The sequence below is a fragment of the Eucalyptus grandis genome, chromosome 4 (assembly GCF_016545825.1).
Source record: "Eucalyptus grandis isolate ANBG69807.140 chromosome 4, ASM1654582v1, whole genome shotgun sequence".
Taxonomy (NCBI): Eukaryota; Viridiplantae; Streptophyta; class Magnoliopsida; order Myrtales; family Myrtaceae; genus Eucalyptus; species Eucalyptus grandis.
The window spans coordinates 12,255,619-12,274,156 of NC_052615.1; the positions used below are offsets into that span (position 1 = coordinate 12,255,619).

At 41.1% G+C, this 18,538-nt stretch overlaps 1 non-coding gene and 2 pseudogenes across 1 annotated transcript; 1 reads left to right on the forward strand and 2 right to left on the reverse strand.

The window, feature by feature from the left end:
- Positions 1-2,789: 2,789 nt before the first annotated feature.
- Positions 2,790-6,391, forward strand: LOC120292843 (annotated as a pseudogene).
- A 284-nt stretch (positions 6,392-6,675) lies between these two features.
- LOC120292864 lies at positions 6,676-13,539 on the reverse strand (annotated as a pseudogene).
- LOC120293042 lies at positions 10,361-10,440 on the reverse strand. The gene has a single exon (XR_005550701.1). It is a non-coding gene; the product is annotated as a small nucleolar RNA J33 (small nucleolar RNA).
- Positions 13,540-18,538: the final 4,999 nt, after the last annotated feature.

Here is an 18,538-nt window from a genome sequence, read left to right on the forward strand (position 1 = left end):
TCCTGAATCCTATATTTGGTTAATGCTTCGTGTATGTTCAGCAGGGTTCTATGCTTTAAATTGAAGGAATCCGAAATTGTGTTGAACTCTTTTTGGCTCGATGTCATAACGAGCTGTAGTACTTCAACCTCTGTTTTGTTCTGTGGTACTAAAGGCTCACCCTTGAGCTTATTCCCTGTCAACGTCATTTAGGGTGAAAATTTAGAGTCTTTTGCTCTACAAATTGAGTACTTTTATACCTCTCGCTGAGTTGTGTCATTAGTGTGGCTATCTGATGCTTTTTTCTAAATTGATAAATGTAATGTTTAGTATCTTGAATTTGATCCAAAACTTTTTTTTTATGCAATCGAGAATCCTTGACATACTTTGTATATTCAGTTGCTTTCCTTCCCGGAAGGTATACCTATTAGATGGATATAATTGATACTAAACTAGGATGACCAAATCAGCAATCAAGTGCTGATAATTATATCTTGGTTGAGTTGGTTCTTAACTAGATATGTACAACATCATACTTGCTTTGCCATCACCCATCATGCTCATGGATCCACTTTTCTGCTTCAGTTTTAGTTTAAATTCAAGGTCCCTCATGCAAATTTTTCTGTAATTGATGAAATTGATTCTCTAGTAGACAGTAGTTGACCATTGGGCAGTAGGGAATTCAAGTTGATGTGTATTGTTTCTTTGCTTTTATCAGTTTATATTTCTTGTGCTCTATCAGAATATCTGAAATGGTAATTACTTGGGTTTTTGGTGTACAGGGTTCATGGAGAGCTAAGGCCTGACTGTTGATTTCTTTGTGGAGACTTGGAATCACGGCAATATAAATTTAGACTGGCAACAGCTTTCTTAGACTCTAGTTATAGTAGGGCAAATCTCCTTTGGCAACATATTCAGGTTTCTAACTGAAACCATTCAGGCTTTGGTGGACACTTCAAACTTTCATCTGCTCAGTGAAACTTCAGCATTGCGGAAAAGCTTGAGGAGCCTTATTTTGATGAATTATCTGACAAAGTGTTGCACATGCTCACTTTTTCTGCGACTCCATCCTTGCAATCTTTGGCAGCTTCACTCAGACCTGTGCAAGAAGTCATCGCTTGTCGGACTTCTGTGACTGGAAAACTATCTCAAAAGTTTCTGCTGCTGGAAACTTCGGCTTAAAGTCCATTTTTTTGGGCAAATCTCCTTTGGCATTTCGGAGTCCTTAGTTGGCTCCATCTATCCCTGTAAACTGGGGGCAAATCTCCTTTGGCATCGGTTCTCCAGATTTAACAGTTGCAGTCTCTAAGAGATTACGACTTGTTATCTGCACCGAAAAAGTATATCTACATATATTAAAGTGTATACCAATAGATCAATCAATACATAGTGTGTTGTCAAGTGAAGCATCAAGAACTCACTTTTATCTGAAGATTGAGCACAAGTTGTTCTAAAATTTCTCAAGCTAGTGCAAGTTTGGAGGTATTTCTCAGTCTCCGTCCTTCATTATCAATGATGGCATGCATTCTTTTGTCTATGATAATATTTGCTATAGTTAGGACTCTAATAAAAAATCGTTCCCTGGCTATAAAGTTTGCTGTAGGCAGCACGTCATTTTTATCAATATCTTGGCTCTTCTAAAGAAAAAAATGAGCTGAGGAACTTTAAACACACAATTTCAATCATATCTAGACCACTGTGTTGAAGGATCTGGCTTCTTTGAATAATGTTCTTGAGCTTTGTAATATCGTTTTGCCATTGTTAACTTAAGATGGAATTTCGTGTTTAATGTCAGTGATGATGACAAGTTATATGCTTCTGTAGGTTTTTGAGAAATGGATTCTCCCTTCAGCGAGTCTGATTGGGATAGTTTCAGTGAGAGCAGTGAGGATATGGATATACTGTTCGGAGGTCAGGCCGTGAACCTCTTGTCTAACCTGGAGGAGAGCATCGGCAAGATCGATGACTTCCTTTCTTTTGAAAGAGGATTTTTTCATGGTGACATAGTGTGCTCTGTACAAGACCCATCTGGCCAATTGGGCAAAGTCATAAACGTAGATATGTTCGTTGACTTGGAGAACGCTCATGGGAAAGTCATCAGAGACATAAACTCCAAGAAACTAACTAAAATTTGCTCAATTTCAGTGGGTGATCATGTTGTTTTTGGGCACTGGCTTGGAAGAGTGGTTAAAGTAATTGATTCTGTCACCATACTGTTCGATGACGGGGCAAAGTGTGATTTCACTGGAGTTGATCAAGAAAAACTCATTCCTATTTCTCCAAACATTTTTGATGACTCGCAATATCTACATTATCCTGGACAGAGGGTGAAGGTTATGGCTCCAACTGCTTCTCGATCTGCAAGATGGCTATGTGGAAGTTGGAAGGCGAACCAAGAAGAAGGAACAGTGTGCGCTGTAAAAGCTGGTTTTGTGCATGTGGATTGGCTCGGGTCTGTTCTCATGGATGGTGATCTACATTTGCCTCAACCCTCAAAATTGCAAGAGGCAAAAGACCTTACCCTCTTAAGCTCTTTTCCGCATGCAAACTGGCAGCTTGGTGATTGGTGTATGCTTCCAGGCACAGACTATAAGAATCATCACAACAGTTCTGGAAAATTGGACAAAGGCTTTCAGAGACGGGGCATTAAGTTAAGTTCTGCACCAGTGTTTATTATTGCAAGGATGAAAACAAGGGTCGATGTTGTTTGGCAGGACAGTAGTTGTTCGGTCGGAGTAGATTCACAGTCTTTGCTTCCCATAAATATTATCGACTCTCATGAGTTTTGGCCTGAACAGTTTGTCCTAGAAAAAAGCAGTTGTGATGATCCACATGCTCCAATTAGTCGGAAATGGGGTGTTGTCCGAAGCATGGATGCTAAGGAAAAGACCGTAAGGATAATATGGAAAAACGCTTCAATGGAGACACCTGATGATATTGGTGGAGAACATCTTGAGGAAAACCATGAGTGCTTATGAGCTACTCGAGCACCCAGATTACTCCTACTGCCTTGGTGATGTTGTCTTTAGAGTGGTTCAAAATCAGACTGTTGTCAAAGCTACGGAGGATCTTGTGGAGAGAAGCTACAAAGGCTGAGGAGGCCGACCTCGAAATCGAAAAGTTTGGGAGAGATCACAGGGGTGACCCGAATAATTTTTACTTGTCCTGTATTGGCAACGTTGAAGGCTTCAAAGATGGTGCTGTCGAGGTGAAATGGGCAAATGGTCTTACTACAAAGGTAAAAAGTCTGGTCATCTGATGGTTTGCTATTTTGAGTATGAACTGGTTTGGAACATTACTAAGTAGTCCACAACCTGTGTTATAATGAGAGATTATGGGTTTAGTGGTATACATGATACAATGGGGTTTTTGGTCCTAAAAGAACATAAAGCAATGCTGGTATTTCATGGTTTCTAGTTGGCCGAGTGTTTGCTTCGTTAATTCTCATCTTCAAGAAGAAATGACGTTTTATGTTGGGTTCTCATCCTTAGCCTTTTATTACCTTTATTTACCCATCTTTGTCATACATTCTTGTGCAAAGTAAATGGGATGGGGTCGTGAATATCCTCTGCTTTTATTTCAGGTTGCACCCTATGAGATCATTCGATGTGATAAATATGAATGCTCAACTCCATCTCCATTGCCATTTGATGGAAACATTGAGCAGATTAATCAGCAGGTGGTTGAAAATGAGATACTACCAATCCAGAAAGGGAAGGTAAAGTCTCTCCCGCCCAAAAAAAAAAAAAAAGTGCGTGCATGTCTACAATCTTGATGTTAATTATTTCTCAGATGCATTATGAGAAGATAGATACAAATGTTAGGATTAATAATTTGTACATATTTTGTACAACATAGCCTAAAATCGCATGATCTCTCCCTTCCAAAGTAGCCTGATGGTGGTGTGTTGATGAGGATGTTATCCGCATGTTAAAGTGAGACAGAATCACTACGTGCAATTAGGATTTCAAAGTTAATTACACATATACACATATTAAAGTCCATTTCTCTCGATATGTATTATTAAACCCTCTTGGCCTTATGGATTTAGCCATCTGACAGAGCACTAGAGCAAGATGAAACTTAGAATCTTTGTAGATTGCTGACGCATTCAGAAATTGCTTCAGCTGCGACTCTCTGAGCACAAACTGTATATGTCTGTTGTGCAGGATTTGCTGTTCCCTTGTACAACCGATGAAGAATGTCAAAAGCCCTCTTCTGGAAGCACCTCCCTTTCACTCCCACAGAATGCCATGCGATTTTTAACCAGTGTTGCGGCGACCCTATTCGGATCCTTCGGCTCGGTGTCAGAGTCAGGCGCTGTGCAATTTTCTCTGATATCTGAAGATGAAAATGGATGTCAAGCTTCTTTTGAAAATCCAGTAGTAGAGACTTGCTGTGATTCCAGTTCTGAGATTCAATCTTCTGTGGAGAATGAGCCACCAGCGTCCGAATGGACAAGTTTGAAAGTTGAAGTAAAAGATGATCAAGAAGAGGGGGGCCTTTTGAGTTTGTCCAAGGGCAAGGATGTGGAACAATTCAAGCAGTTTGACATGGTCACGGATTGCTCGATCACCACTTTCTCAATGGTGCTGACAAAGGAGTGGCTTCATCTCAGGTTAGAAAGAATGACAAAAAAGAAATAACTTGAAAGAAACAAACCAATTAATTATTGTGTAGCAAGAAGACAGGATGAGTGATGATATTTTTTTTTCCCTTTATGTAGGTCAAAAAAGCTTGGTTGAAGAAGGTTCAGCAAGAGTGGAGCATCTTGGTGAACAATCTTCCTGGTAAGCTTAAACTGCCTGAAATCTGTTGTGCTTCTCTTTGATATGATTTTTCTCTATTCGCTAGTCTTTGAAATGTGACTGCTCGGTTCGGCACTTAATCTTCTATTTGACTAGCATACTAATGGATTGTTCGAGTAGAATCGGACTATCCAATCAACCTAGTAACATAATCTCACTGACAAAATATCAAAGCTGCTAATGAAAAAGGAAAATGTGCTATTTGCTGTGCTAACATGCCAGTCCTGTATCTCATGAGCCCTTGTTGTACCTCGACAGAGACAATCTACGTCCGTGCCTATGAAGAAAGGATTGATCTCCTACGAGCAGCTATTGTTGGTCCTCCAGGAACTCCCTATCATGACGGCCTTTTCTTCTTTGACATTTTCCTCCCCCCAGAATTTCCGAACGAGCCACCGGTAATGATGAATCATGGTTTTCATTGCGAACAACTTTTGTTATGCTTAAATATGTGAGTGCCAATTTCGATCAACACATTGTCTTCCCGCATATTAAAATGAACGCATTTATGTGTTGCAGATGGTACACTACCACTGGGAGGGCTTCGTGTGAACCCTAACCTCTATGAATCTGGAAAAGTCTGTCTCAGCCTTTTGAATACTTGGACGGGCTCGGGCTCTGAAGTTTGGAACCCTGGAAATTCCACCGTTCTTCAGGTTCTTGTGTCCCTCCAGGCCCTTGTGCTTAATGACAAGCCCTACTTCAACGAAGCCGGGTATGACAAGCAACTTGGAAAAATGGAGGGGGAGCGAAACTCTGTTAGTTACAACGAAAATGCATTCCTCATGACGTGCAAGTCCATGCTGTATCTTCTTCGCAAGCCGCCCAAGGTAAAGTAATTTCAGAGTGTCCGATCCAATTCACCATGATCCACTCTCATGAACATTGGCTGTTAGAATGGCTAACAATGGTTATGAGTGTCAAAATTTGCCAATATCAAATAGGATATTGTTAAATTCTTCATACCGCGGCTGATTGAATTACGGTATAATGCAGCATTTCGAGGCACTTGTGGAAGAGCACTTCAGCAACCGCAGTGACAATATTCTCTATGCTTGCAAGGAATATATGAAAGGCGCTCCAATAGGATTTGCTTTTGGAGGTGGAGAAAAAGCACAAGAAACTCAAAAAGGAAGCTCCACTGGGTTTAAGATCATGCTGACCAAGCTATTCACTAAGCTCGTCGATGCATTCACAGAAAAGGGGATTGACTGCAGCCAGTTTCTCGGTGCATGAATACCGAATCTATATGGCTCCGTCGACAAGAATCACTGAACAAATAATTACTCCTATCTTATACATAAGGTGTGGAGTTTGTCCTGTGTTTGCCTTATCGGCAATTTGTATATAGATGTTGCTCTGTGTGTGCTGTTGATCAAGAGTAAAACACCTTAGTGATGCAGGTGATAGTTTGTATCGGACCCCAAAAAAAAAAAAAAAAGGAAGTCGCTTGCGTATGCTTGCTGCATTCTGGTGTATCATTATGTAATGGCTTTGGTGTAAAGGCTTGAGAATAACAATGGCATAAGGACTGTCATGTCCGGCTTGGCCGTTGCCTTGTGTCATGCTACCTGTAATAAAATTCATAGGAGTGTTTTGAGTTACATGCTGTCATGTTTGAGTTACATGCTGAAAATATCTCCCTCCCGGAAATTGGTTTAGCTCGTGCTTGCCATCGCGGGCAGGTTTCGTTACAGGTTATTGCATGAGAAAACATCTACTTGTGTCTTTTGAGAAGACTATGTTTAATTCTTCAGGTTCTGCGGTACCATGCTTACGAAAGACTTACAGCGACTGAATTTCGCTTTATTATCTTGTAGTTGAAAAAAAAAAAAAAAAAACTGTTTATGCACTCGTTACCTTTTAAGAGGAGAGAATGAGCATAAAATTGCCAAAAATGCCTCAACTGCCTTTTCTTCAATATATTAGCTTGAAATCTACAGCAGAGTTGCGGACAATATTTACAAACGCATGCTCGAGGAATACATGGGTCATGAGCTGAACACTAATCTATCAACTGCTAAAACTACATTAATTACAGACAAAACTCATGGCCGGATGAATATCAACCCCCGCAAATCCACATTCGCTGCAAGATTATGCTGCCGAAGGAAAATTAGACAGACTCCAGAATTTCCTCCCAGCAATAGCGACATTAACATCCAAGATCAAATGGACTTGCCTAGGTTGACTATACAACCAGCTCCCTTACTCTCCATAGAACCTGAAATAAATTCATCCTGGCCAATCATGTGAACTGCCAATAAAAGACAATGAGAAACAAGCACAGATAAAATAGTATTATGAAGTCAATTGCAAGAGTTTGAATTTGCATGGTAAAGCTTATCTAGCGGGTTCAAAATGGCGCACTGGTAAGAAGTACGAAACCTAGCCAAAGAAGGAATAGAGAAGAAAGGAGAGCGGGTTGAAACAAACACCACTACAACATAAAAGCACATCTTCAGATGATAAGAGGCCATTCCTGCAGCCTGTCAAGCTAAGTCCAACGTGGGAAGTCATATAAATTCAAGAATCATAGCAAGAGTAAACTGAGATCCAGTTAAATACTACTCCCTTTATATAGAGGGCTAGATTTCACTTGTTCCAAACTTGATACAATCTTCATCCATTAGCTATGATACCACCACAACCTAATCATGGCAAAATTGGTTGAACATGTCATTTTGCAAGCTCGTTCTCAATCTCCTGTCTTGTTCACTTTTCTCTCCTTGGTTCCTGTCACCTCCTCTTAAGTTCCTCCCCTGCTACTATGAACTCACGCAATCAAACAACTATTGTAAACATAATGAATGAGGCAGACCTAGCTCTGAATCAAAAGATCCTACAGCCTGATGTACACGCTAATACGATACGCTTCATTGCATAAATTTTTATTTGGAATAGGCTTAGGCCCCATGATAGCTGCTTGGGCAAATTGAGGAACAAGAATCTTCAACTTGCCAATGCATAGTAACTATAAGGAAGACTCATCCCGAGCTGGTTATCTTTACCCCCAAAAAGGAAAAATACACAATGGCAGGAAAAGGTATGCGGGGACAACTAGAAAGAGGAACACAAGTTCAACTAAATCAACATTGCTTATTCACCTAATATAATGGCTTAGTTTAGCTTCTTAAATAAATCAAGAACAATGACTAACCTCGAACAAAAGAAACAAATTCAAAACCAAAAAAAAAAGTGCAAGAAATTCACACGTGACGACATGTCATTAGACAAAACTAGAAATGTAAAAGTTCAAGGACTACTTAAAGGCATTGACTTACCTCAACTTGGATCAGCTGGACTTCTTGCCTGTGAGAATACGGGATATTTGGAGGCCCGGCTAAATGCTTCATTAAACAAGATTCTTATCTGCATTTCCTGGAATCCCGGCAACCATGAGAGCAAAGCCACGGGAGCCATCACGATAATTCCAAACAGCATATCGTACAGCCGGGCCAACGAAACCACAGTCTCCCACACGACAGTGGACTGCAAGAATGGTCTAAGTACCAGGGCAATGGATATAAGGCCCCATCCTGTGGGGACAAATGCGAGGAGGCTCTTGACAAGGTCAAGGATATCGAAAGAAGTGAACTTCAGCAATAAGATGATCACAAGAAGCACGACCACAATGACAAGAAACTGTATGAGACGATAGTATATGTGTTCCTTAGCAGCATATTTATCTCGAGCATATGCCATGATCACATGAATAGCAACAGCCACAACCATGTATATCCATGATAGCAAGTATACAGCAATGCTAGTGTTACCCCGGATTATATTCAACTGATATACAACACCATACTGAAAAAGGAGGAAACGAAGGTCTAAAATGATCTCCAAAAGCTTGCCCCAAAGTCCGGTCGTCCTCAAATGGTCTTGTTCCTCGTACCACCAGGTCTCCCAGCTCTGGTCTGCCCTAACAAACATCCCTCCATCATTCCATATCCACTTCATGAAATCATTGTAATCATACACAGTCTTCAGCCAATCAAAGCCTGAAGGGTTAAATATAAATGGTGACATCATCCACGAGACAACTAGAAACCAGCTGGAGATGGTCATGGCTATGTAAACGAATGTGTCCTTGGCCAATGGGCTTTGTGAGGCATACACTACCAGAATAACCCCAAGCTCAATGCCCTTCACAAAGTGACTGCGGGCATACATTCGATAGTTCTCAGCGAAGCTTTTGTGCTGCACCACGAAACCACGGCCAGTGGCTCGGTATTTTGCACCCCCATGAAGAATAGTCCGGCCAAAATAGTGCGCCTGAGTCCCCAAAGAGAATGTGTAGAAGAATGACGCAAGCTGCAACTGCATCGTAATGAAGTCCCAAGCTGCCTGGAGGAATCCATGCTCAAGAGAGTTCTCTACAATCATTGGAAGAGCAGTGAAGATACCAAGCTGGACGGCAAACTGCTGGTTGAGAATAGCCCCGAGAGCTTCACCACTGACACTATCATTCTTAGCTGCCGCTTCAATGCCACTAAGAGCAAGATACAGGCGGCCCCACAAAAATGTGTAAACAGTAATAACCACTATCAATGAGTTGAAGTAGAAACCTACAGTTGTGTAGAAGACAGACAGCATCCGGAAAAAGTCTAAGCGGTGACCCAGCCTATATATGTCTCTGCTCAGAACCTGCTCACCATTGCCGCTAGCAACCTTGGCCTCAAACATAGCTATCTGATTCAACCCAACATCCCTTCCCTTACCCACTTGGATATATTCGTGGTGTGTTACATTCCCTCCTCTCAATGTACAGTTGAAGCCGGCAAATATATCCTCACTGATGTTGATCACCTTGGAAGCCTTGCTTAGCCCTCCACGGGTTAAGAACCAAAACCTATCAAAAACATCGGGTGACCATAATGCATACGTACCTTCAAAGGGTTCGCCAGAACACGCTGCCCCAAAGTCACGAAACTTGTTTCCTGGGAAGACATAAACCAGGCAAGAGAAGACACGGAGCCAGTGAAAATATTTTCACGTACTCCTAAAATCGTTGGCTTCCTGATCCCGTAAGAATTCTTAAATTCTTCCAACAGATTACGCATTTTGAGTGCCTCCTCAAAGTAATTGTCTTGGTTCATGTCGATGGTTTGGAGCGCATCCCCCCGAGTGAAGATTATTGCGTGGTTCTGATTCTCTGGCTTTCCTTCCCCAAGCTTCACAGGGCCCGGCAACTGGATCCGGTAGATCTCGACCTCCCTCTGCAGTTGCTGGTCGTACTTCACCAGAACAGAGTAAAATTCTACTCCGTCCCTCCCTGAGTGAACCTCATCAACATATGCAACTCGAAGGGCCTCGTTCTTCTTCATAAGATACAAAATATCTTTGGCACGCTGGTCTTTATTTGCCTTCTGAACGCCATAGACCTGACAGGTGATCACATACGTGAACTTCATTAGGGCGCACGCATTCTCACTCCCCTTCAACAGAAGACTCACACCACTAGGTGCTCTATCAAGTCTCCGTGAAGCCGGCATGTGGACGGAAGGAGGACCATTCAAGCTGGCATTGGACCTGAGTGAATGATGAGAAGCGATGTTTTGTATACCCATCCTTATGTCCACCTCTGAAGCGTCGTCTAGATATGAAAGCATCTCAAGAGCCCTATGGTAGTACATCATCCCTCTCACGGTGCGGGACAACGTCTGGCCCCTGTAAGATGCCCAGAGACGCAGCTCTGTCGCCTTAAAATTCCAAATATCTTCCACATTCTCCAAGCCTTCTCTGCGCATCCTTTCCAAGAAGTTCACCCACTCATCCTCGTAGACCTTCTGCAGATAAAACAGAGTTGAAATTCCATCCTCATTCTCTTTCCGAAGGCTGCCTTCTGTGTACAAGACATCTTCATCGTAGTAGGGAGTCAATACAGTGAAAGCCATCATCTTTTCCACGCAAGGGGCGAGAGGCATGTTCATGAAGAGCGAATTGCTAAAGAAGGCAATCCGACGCCTAGCCTCGAGATTCAATGGGACATTATGCATTGAGTCCCTGGATGTAAGAATTGTATGTACCCGGCGCAGATGTCTGTAGAAATCAGGATCCTCAGGAAGCTCGACAGCATTTTCAAAGAGGAATCCTGCATCAGTGGCTTGGCCTAGGGGTGCCAGACCCTCCTGCTGCAAAGCTCTAATCAACTTCTTATCCTTTGGGAATTCTCGAACGGAAAGTTCATAGAGAGCCTGCAGTACATTCACTATCTGGCTCATATCTTTTGTTTGGCTCAACAGAAGCTGAAGGAGTAGGCTTAATTTTGCATGAATATCTGTAAGAATTGTCATTTTATGAAGTTTCGTGATGTCCCCATTCTGAATATGCATATCAATACAATCGAACAACTTCTTGACAATAGATTTCTCTTCGGTATAGTCTTTGATAATCGTGATAATTAAGTACTTGATGCTATCATATGCTTCGATGACAGCACATCGCCTATACTCGTTGACGCAAATCTTCAACCAAAGATACCAGTCAGAAAATTCCGCCAACTCACTTGCCTGACTCAGGGCAAGAAGCAGTTCATTGCAGAGGAGGGCACAAGGCCAGCGGATTACCCTAATGTTCCAACAGTTGGGCGGTAGCTCCAAAAGCTCAAATTCTCTGTCACTAATGAGATCTTCTTCCCTGAGAGTTGTAATGATTTCATTCCAAATCAATGCAAACCTTGTCGCTTCCACTTGACTGGATTCTATCTTATTGTAGGGCTGACCAAGACCATAACGCAGTCTCAGCCGCTGGATCGCATCATGCAACTTCTTGACCATCGTCGCTTTAGCACTTAGCGCCGGCTCCGCTGGCATTAGATTAAACTGTAGTGCACTAGCGAAAAACTGAAACCTAAGCCGCAGCTGCTCAATATTCCGTATTTCGCCCAGATGTGAAAACAGCCCAATCACAGCACCAACAAGAGAAGAGAAGATAGAGTACCAAATTTGCAAGTCCATAAGGTATATCAAGATAACAGGAGTCCACAACAGTATCACAGCCATCCTATTAGTTTTACCGAAGAATTCGTGCCACGTGTACCTTACATTGCGAAGAGCTAAAAGAGCCTTTGTTGGAGCAACTAAAGGCTTGATTTGCAGGAAATAACTGAACGAAATTTTGCTAACCAACACCACAACCCAAAAGAGCGTGTACTTTATGTTATTCACAAGCCCTTCTCTCACGCCGCGACCCACAAAAATTCGAGTGTGGAACCACCATGTAAACAGATACAATATGCTCCAATTAAACTCTTCAATCCCGATCCGGATCCAAGGAAGAATGAAAAGCGCCAAGGCCAGCAACTCTGGAATTACGTACACTAACGCAGTCTTGAGGTATACAACGATCCTCCGATCAGCCTCTTGGGACCAATTGCCATCAGCATTCTTCTGAATCCATATTCTCGCATAGAACACCGAAAACACAACTATCCAAGTCACGGCAACAAGACTCTTCAACATCATCCTCAACCCAAGAAAGAACGTGTCTCTCGAAACCAAACTATACTGCGTCCCCGCGTCGAGCACGGATTGCAGCAACCTAAGTCCACTCCAGGTGATAAACACCGTCAATAGCTTCACCTGCACATCCCTGCTCTCCAATGCCTGCCAGGGGTACTTCTTCTCCTCCCAAGCGATGATTATCATCGCCTGAAGCAAGAGAATCAACAAAACCCAGAGCCTATCGAAGCTACGGAAGACATTCCAAAACGACCTCTGCTCCACAAACCCCGTCTTCCCCACCCTCTCACTCTTTCTTGCAGTTGCAAAGTAATTGCAACTCAAATCCAACGGCCATTTCAGCGTCTTGAAACATCTCCTTCTCCAAAAGTATTCATTCAGATCATCGTAATTCCGCCAAGCGGAATGCGGGGCGCTCCCGTTCCTACTGTCCTCAACCTCAGTCTGAATGGTCTGATAAATGGGCATCACGACGGACTTCAAGAAGGCATTTTTGCCGGTGAACGAGGGCAAGTACGGCCTGCCCGTGAGCCTATCAATCCTTTCCTCAAGAAAGGAGTTCAATTCATCGGCCATATGGTGAAACACATAGCAAATGCACTCGGGCATGAACCGCAAGTTCGCGGACTCGCCCCAGATGAGCAGATAGAGAGCCACGTACAGCAATTCGCGGCGGAGGGTCGTGATGCGGGAGCCCGAGGAGAGCCCGAGGAGTCTGTGGCGCTTGAAGAGGTAGGAGCACCAGAGGGTGTAGTTGCGGAGGAGCTTCTTGCGGAAGGAGCGGACGACGTTGAGGTCGAGGGCGTCGGCGTTATCCGGCGGCGCGTTGAGGCGCATTTGGGCGTTGGCGAGGTGGAGGACCAGGTGCTCCCGCTGGTTGCGGACGTTGTCGGCCTGGAAGCCGAAGAGGGCGGCCAGCCAGTCGAGGAGGTCGGGGCGGGCGCCGGCGGACCAGTCGGGGAAGGGCGGCGGGCGGAGGTCGTCGACGATTAGGAGGGCGGCGGAGACGGCGCGCACATCCGGGAACCGGAGGGAGGGGTGGTCGATGACGGGGCTGTGGATGGGGATGATGTTGTAGACCCCCTCCCGCGACGGCGGCGGCGGCGGCGGCGGCGGCGCGTAGCGGGGCACGGGCCCGCCCGTTGGCTGGGGACGCTGGCGTACGTTCATGGAGGGTTGGGTCGGCCACGCGCTTTGCTCAGTTATTGAGTTCGTCCGTTGCCATCATCATCATCAATGGCAGTGGCGATGCAGAAGCTGCTGTTGCTACTTGCTGCCGAGAAAGTGAAAAAGTTTTTTCAGTTTCAAACTTTCAAGAGAGAGTATTATTATCTAAATTATTAATTGCATGCATGCTTTGGAAAATGAAAAATATTTTATCTTTTTTTTTTTTTTTACCGTTTTTTTCTTTCGACAAGAAATCCAAGACAAGACAAAAAGAAAAGCGACAACCCACCTTTTGTACTCGAAAGTGCTTGTGGGGCTTGCAACTTCATTTTTTTTTCTTTTTTTTTTTTTTCACTTTTTTGGGTCTTGGTAAGTCCAGAAAATCGAGTCAGTACAAATTTCTTGACCCAAGTAGCTTTTTTTTTTTCTTTTGGGGTGTAAAGAAGTGGGAGAGGATCCCACCCGCGACGATAAGATAATTTGCGCCTCGCCCTCAACCAGCATAGAAGATGTTCAAAACTTCTTATCCCCATTGTACGACTCACTTGCGACCCGTGAGAGGTGTGTCCCTATGAGTCACCTCGGGTTTACGCCACCGGCTACCTATTATTCAAAGGTTCTCAGGTCACCAAAAAAAAAGTGAGAGAGGAAATAGTGCATGAGCTACGAAAACAATTTGCAATTTGAAACTATTCCTTACAAAATTTCAAACTTTCATTTATTTCTTTTGGGTTTAATATCATTAAAAAATCCCTAACCAATACCTTTCTAACAAATCTATCTCAAATAAAGTTTTTAATCATGAAAACTCTACGTCATTACAAATTTACCTCCAATTATTTTTGTGGCGACTAATACCTTCAAATTGATATATCTATCATAAAAAATTACCCTTCGTTAGTTTTCATTAAATTTTACCATTAAATCATTGAATTAAATGACACATGATAATTAATAAATATACTAATTTGGATTTTACCCTTCATTTATTATAAATGTACCAATTTTGTAATTTTTCTTAGTATCAATCTAGTTTAATAGATAGCATATTGATTAGAAATGTACCAATTTGGGTTTTTACAATCAAAAAATAATTTTTAGTAAATTTATCACAAATGTATTAGTTTGAAATTTTTTATGGTCAAAAAGTAATTTATAATAAATTTATCACATGCGTCCCAATTTAAAGTTTTCGTGATATTAAGCCATTTCATTTTCATCCCTAGCTCTTCTTCTCATTTTTCTCGAACAAAGCATCAATACTATTTAGTGAGAGGATCAGAATGAACTACCATAAATAAATCATTATCTATGCATTTCAGGAACAAGATTGCAGTATAAATTATAATGATCGCCAGCCTTTCGCCCTCTTTTTTTTTATTCTCATTGGTCGAAAAGCTTTTTCACCTTTTTTTCACTCGAAAAAAAAAAAAAAAAAACCTGCGGCACTTCACTTGACCGGATAACGCACGCAAGCGATGCCTGAAGAGTTGAATAACGTCCCGTGTGTCTTCTTTTCCTCCTTTTTTAACTTATTATTCCTCTCTTTTCAAGCGATCGTGTGGGCGACGCGCCGCCAGGAGAGAGTGAAGTCCACGCGCCGATAGATTAAACGGGAAGTGGCGCTCGCGTGCGCTCTTGCCAGTCGCTGAAGTGTACCATCGGGAATAAACGAAGAGATACAGCAAATTAATTAATTAATTAATTAATTACAATTTCAATAAAAGACTTTCTTATCTATTTTTTGTGTTGAAATATTCATGTCTATTGAGAATACATTTAATAATCATTCTATTTTTAGAATAATTTTTACTCATAAATAATTTTATATTTTATTTTTAGAATAATTTATGAACATTTGAAGATATTTATTAAAATCCTTAAAATTTCTAATACAAATTATTTTCTTTTAATTTTTTAATAAGTTTATTAAAATGTTCTCACTTTTCCTTTCTTTCTCCCTTTTCATCTTCTCATTTCTCTATGACCAATGACCTCATTAAAGCATAGCTGGCCCCCTAACAACCCGAGTTACGGTGAAGCTACCTCACCTAGTCAAGGCAAGGCCACGAGGCTCACCAAGCCATAGCGAGGCTCGTCGATTTAAGCCTCACTATGGCTCGGCATCACCGACTCTTGTCTAAGCGGTCATCGGCCATGGCCAAGACCTAGATCAAAAGGAGGAAGAACTAGTCGAAGGAGGAAAGAACAAGAATGAGAACGAGAAGATAAAACAAGAAAAATTAGACTTGATTTTAGAATTATTCCCAAAAATAAGAAATAAATTTTTATTCTTTATTTTATTTCAAATCTATTTTCGCAAATTAAAAAAACAAATTTTTGTTTATGAGAACAAAAATTTACCAAACGGATTTTTTTTTTGGTTTTGAAAAATAAAATAATAAAATCAGACACTATCTATCTATCTATCTATCTAGAGTATTACCATTTATCAACCATAAATACGATGGACCACCATGCAACATACGGTGGTTGTGGACAGAAGCACAAGCTCTTTTCCCGAGAAATAGTAACTCTCTCTTTTCCATATCAAGATCAAATTCTCCCCCCCCAAAAAAAAAAAAACAGAAGATGGCAAATTCTTGCACCCACAAAAAAACTCAACCAACTAAAAATCAAATGGAGCTTGAGGAGGGCGGTCTGGTCTTTCGATGTTGGGGATTTTGTTTAGAGGCACGAGAGCTGCTTCTTAGAACAAGAATAGAAATCTATAAGTGGTTGGTGGGTTAGACTAGACTACTATTTTTCATAATCTAAATGTGAGGATGAGACTTTGAAGGTATGTGGGGCCACTATTTTTCATAATGTGCCATATCTAGAAACTTTCAAGAACACATATTCGCATGTATATCGCACGCGAAATTTTATCATAATTTATCGTAAAAGAACCTTCGGTGAAATAAATAAAAATTGACATAAAGCAACACAATTACAAACAAGTAATGGATATGATTATTTTTAAATTCGTAACATTACGATGATTATAATTACAAATAAGTAATGGATTTTTTTTTTTTTTTTGCCTAATCTATTTTTGCCGGTTCCCAATTTTATGTGGTTCACTTGCTTAGGGCTTGTTCATCATTCTTCGATTATCCAATTAATGTCTACTCAATTATCGAAGTTACACAAGCCTATGTTTCAAAAGGGACTACAAAAGAATGCACAATTGTGATAATTCAAATGACTTTTTTTTTTTTGAATTATCAAAGGACACCTAAAGTGAGGTGAGGCTCAAATCCCCAAGAGAGAGAAATGGGATAGGACACGTGTTTTAAGCGGGATAAAAATCCGAGAATGAGTGTAGTGTAGGAATAGAGAACATTATAAGAAGACAAATTAAGGAACATTATAAGAAAAAAACGTTATATACAATTAAATTGATGAAAGACGTTACTTATTTTCACATGCAATTATTGTGATTTTAAATTATTTAATTGCATGCACGACTAGGAAATGGAAAATATTTTCTTCTTTTTTTTTTTCTCTACCGTTCTTTCTTTCGACACGAAGTCCCAAGTAAAAACAAAAAGGGAAAAGCGAAAACCCACTTTTGGACTTGAAAGTGCTCGTGGGACTAGCAACTTCATTTTTCCTTTTTCTGATTTTTTATCTTTTTTGGGGGCTTTGCTAGGTGCAAAAAAATTGATTCGCTTGAAATTTCTTGACTAAGTAGCTTTTTTTCTTTGGGTGTAAAGTAGAGGGAAAAGAAATAGTGAATGAGCTACGAAAACAATTTTGAGTTTGGAATTTTTTTCTTACAAAAATCTTAAAATTTTATCTTTTCTTTTTCGTTTCTCGCTCTACTTACCCTTTTTTCTCAAACAAAGTCTTGATCTAATGATAAATTGTCAATCATACTTTCAATAGATGTACATCTCGATCGTCAACCATCACTTAACATTTTCTTCTTGTGCAGACGCTTCTTATTAGGGTATTTACTCTATATCATTTGGTGAGGTGATATGAATGAACTATCATAAATAAATCGTTATCTACGAGCTTTAAGAATAAGACCGCCATGATACTATTTCACATTTAATAATTACTAGAATCAACTAACAACAACTTCTATTTAAACACAAGAAAAATATGAAACATTAATAAAATAAAAATCTCAATCATACTAATGATTCCAAATTATACACTCAATAGAAATATAAAATACTTATTTTAGATTCCACATTTTAAGTTATAAATCTCACTTATTTAGACCTAGATACTACTCATCGAAATAGCTTTCTTGATTTTTGGAATTTGAAACTTACTTTGCATACATTAAAACCTATGAACAGACCAATCGAATAAATTTTCATCGATCCGACTTTTTGATTCTTGATTTTACCATGAAACTATATTCACTCCAAACACAGATCCAATGTAGAGATATCTTGCCGCCATTAGCATCTCCATAAAATTATAATAATAGGCTCGTCAGTCTTATACTTTCAAATTATAGTGGTAATTAAACCGACACATGTCTAATATAGAAATATTTTATAGCTGTTATCATCTCAATCGAGTTGCAGCGGCAAGCTTATCGGTACGGCACTTTTGAAATGTGGCGGCGGCGGAATAGTCATAACTCGATCCCGACGGTGGCGTAAGCTAATCTAATCGCCAGCCCTTCGCCCTCCCTTTTCTTGAAATTTGACCTTTTTGGTCGAAAAGCATTCTCACCCCTTTGGCTTGTGGGGAAAAAAACCTGCGGGCGCTTGGGGTTGTCCGAATAGCGCACGCAAGCGATGCTTGGGGTGTTGAAAAACGCCCGTGTGTCTCTTCTTTTTCCGCCTTTCTTAAATTATCATTCCTCTCTCTTCGTGCGGTCGTGTCGGCCACGCGCCGCCGAGGGGGAGTGAGGTCCACGCGCCAATGGGATATACGGGAAGTGGCGCTCCCGTGGGGTCTCGCCAGTCGCTGTCGTGCACCATCTGGGAAAAAGCGAACAGATACAGCAAATTAATTAATCAATTAAAAATCTAAATTAAAAATATATATATTCCTGTCTAATTGCCAACCCCGGATACGACGGCGTTGCCGCTCGCTGCCACCGTGTAACGTACGGCAGTCGTGGACATTAGCGCCAGCTCTTTTCGC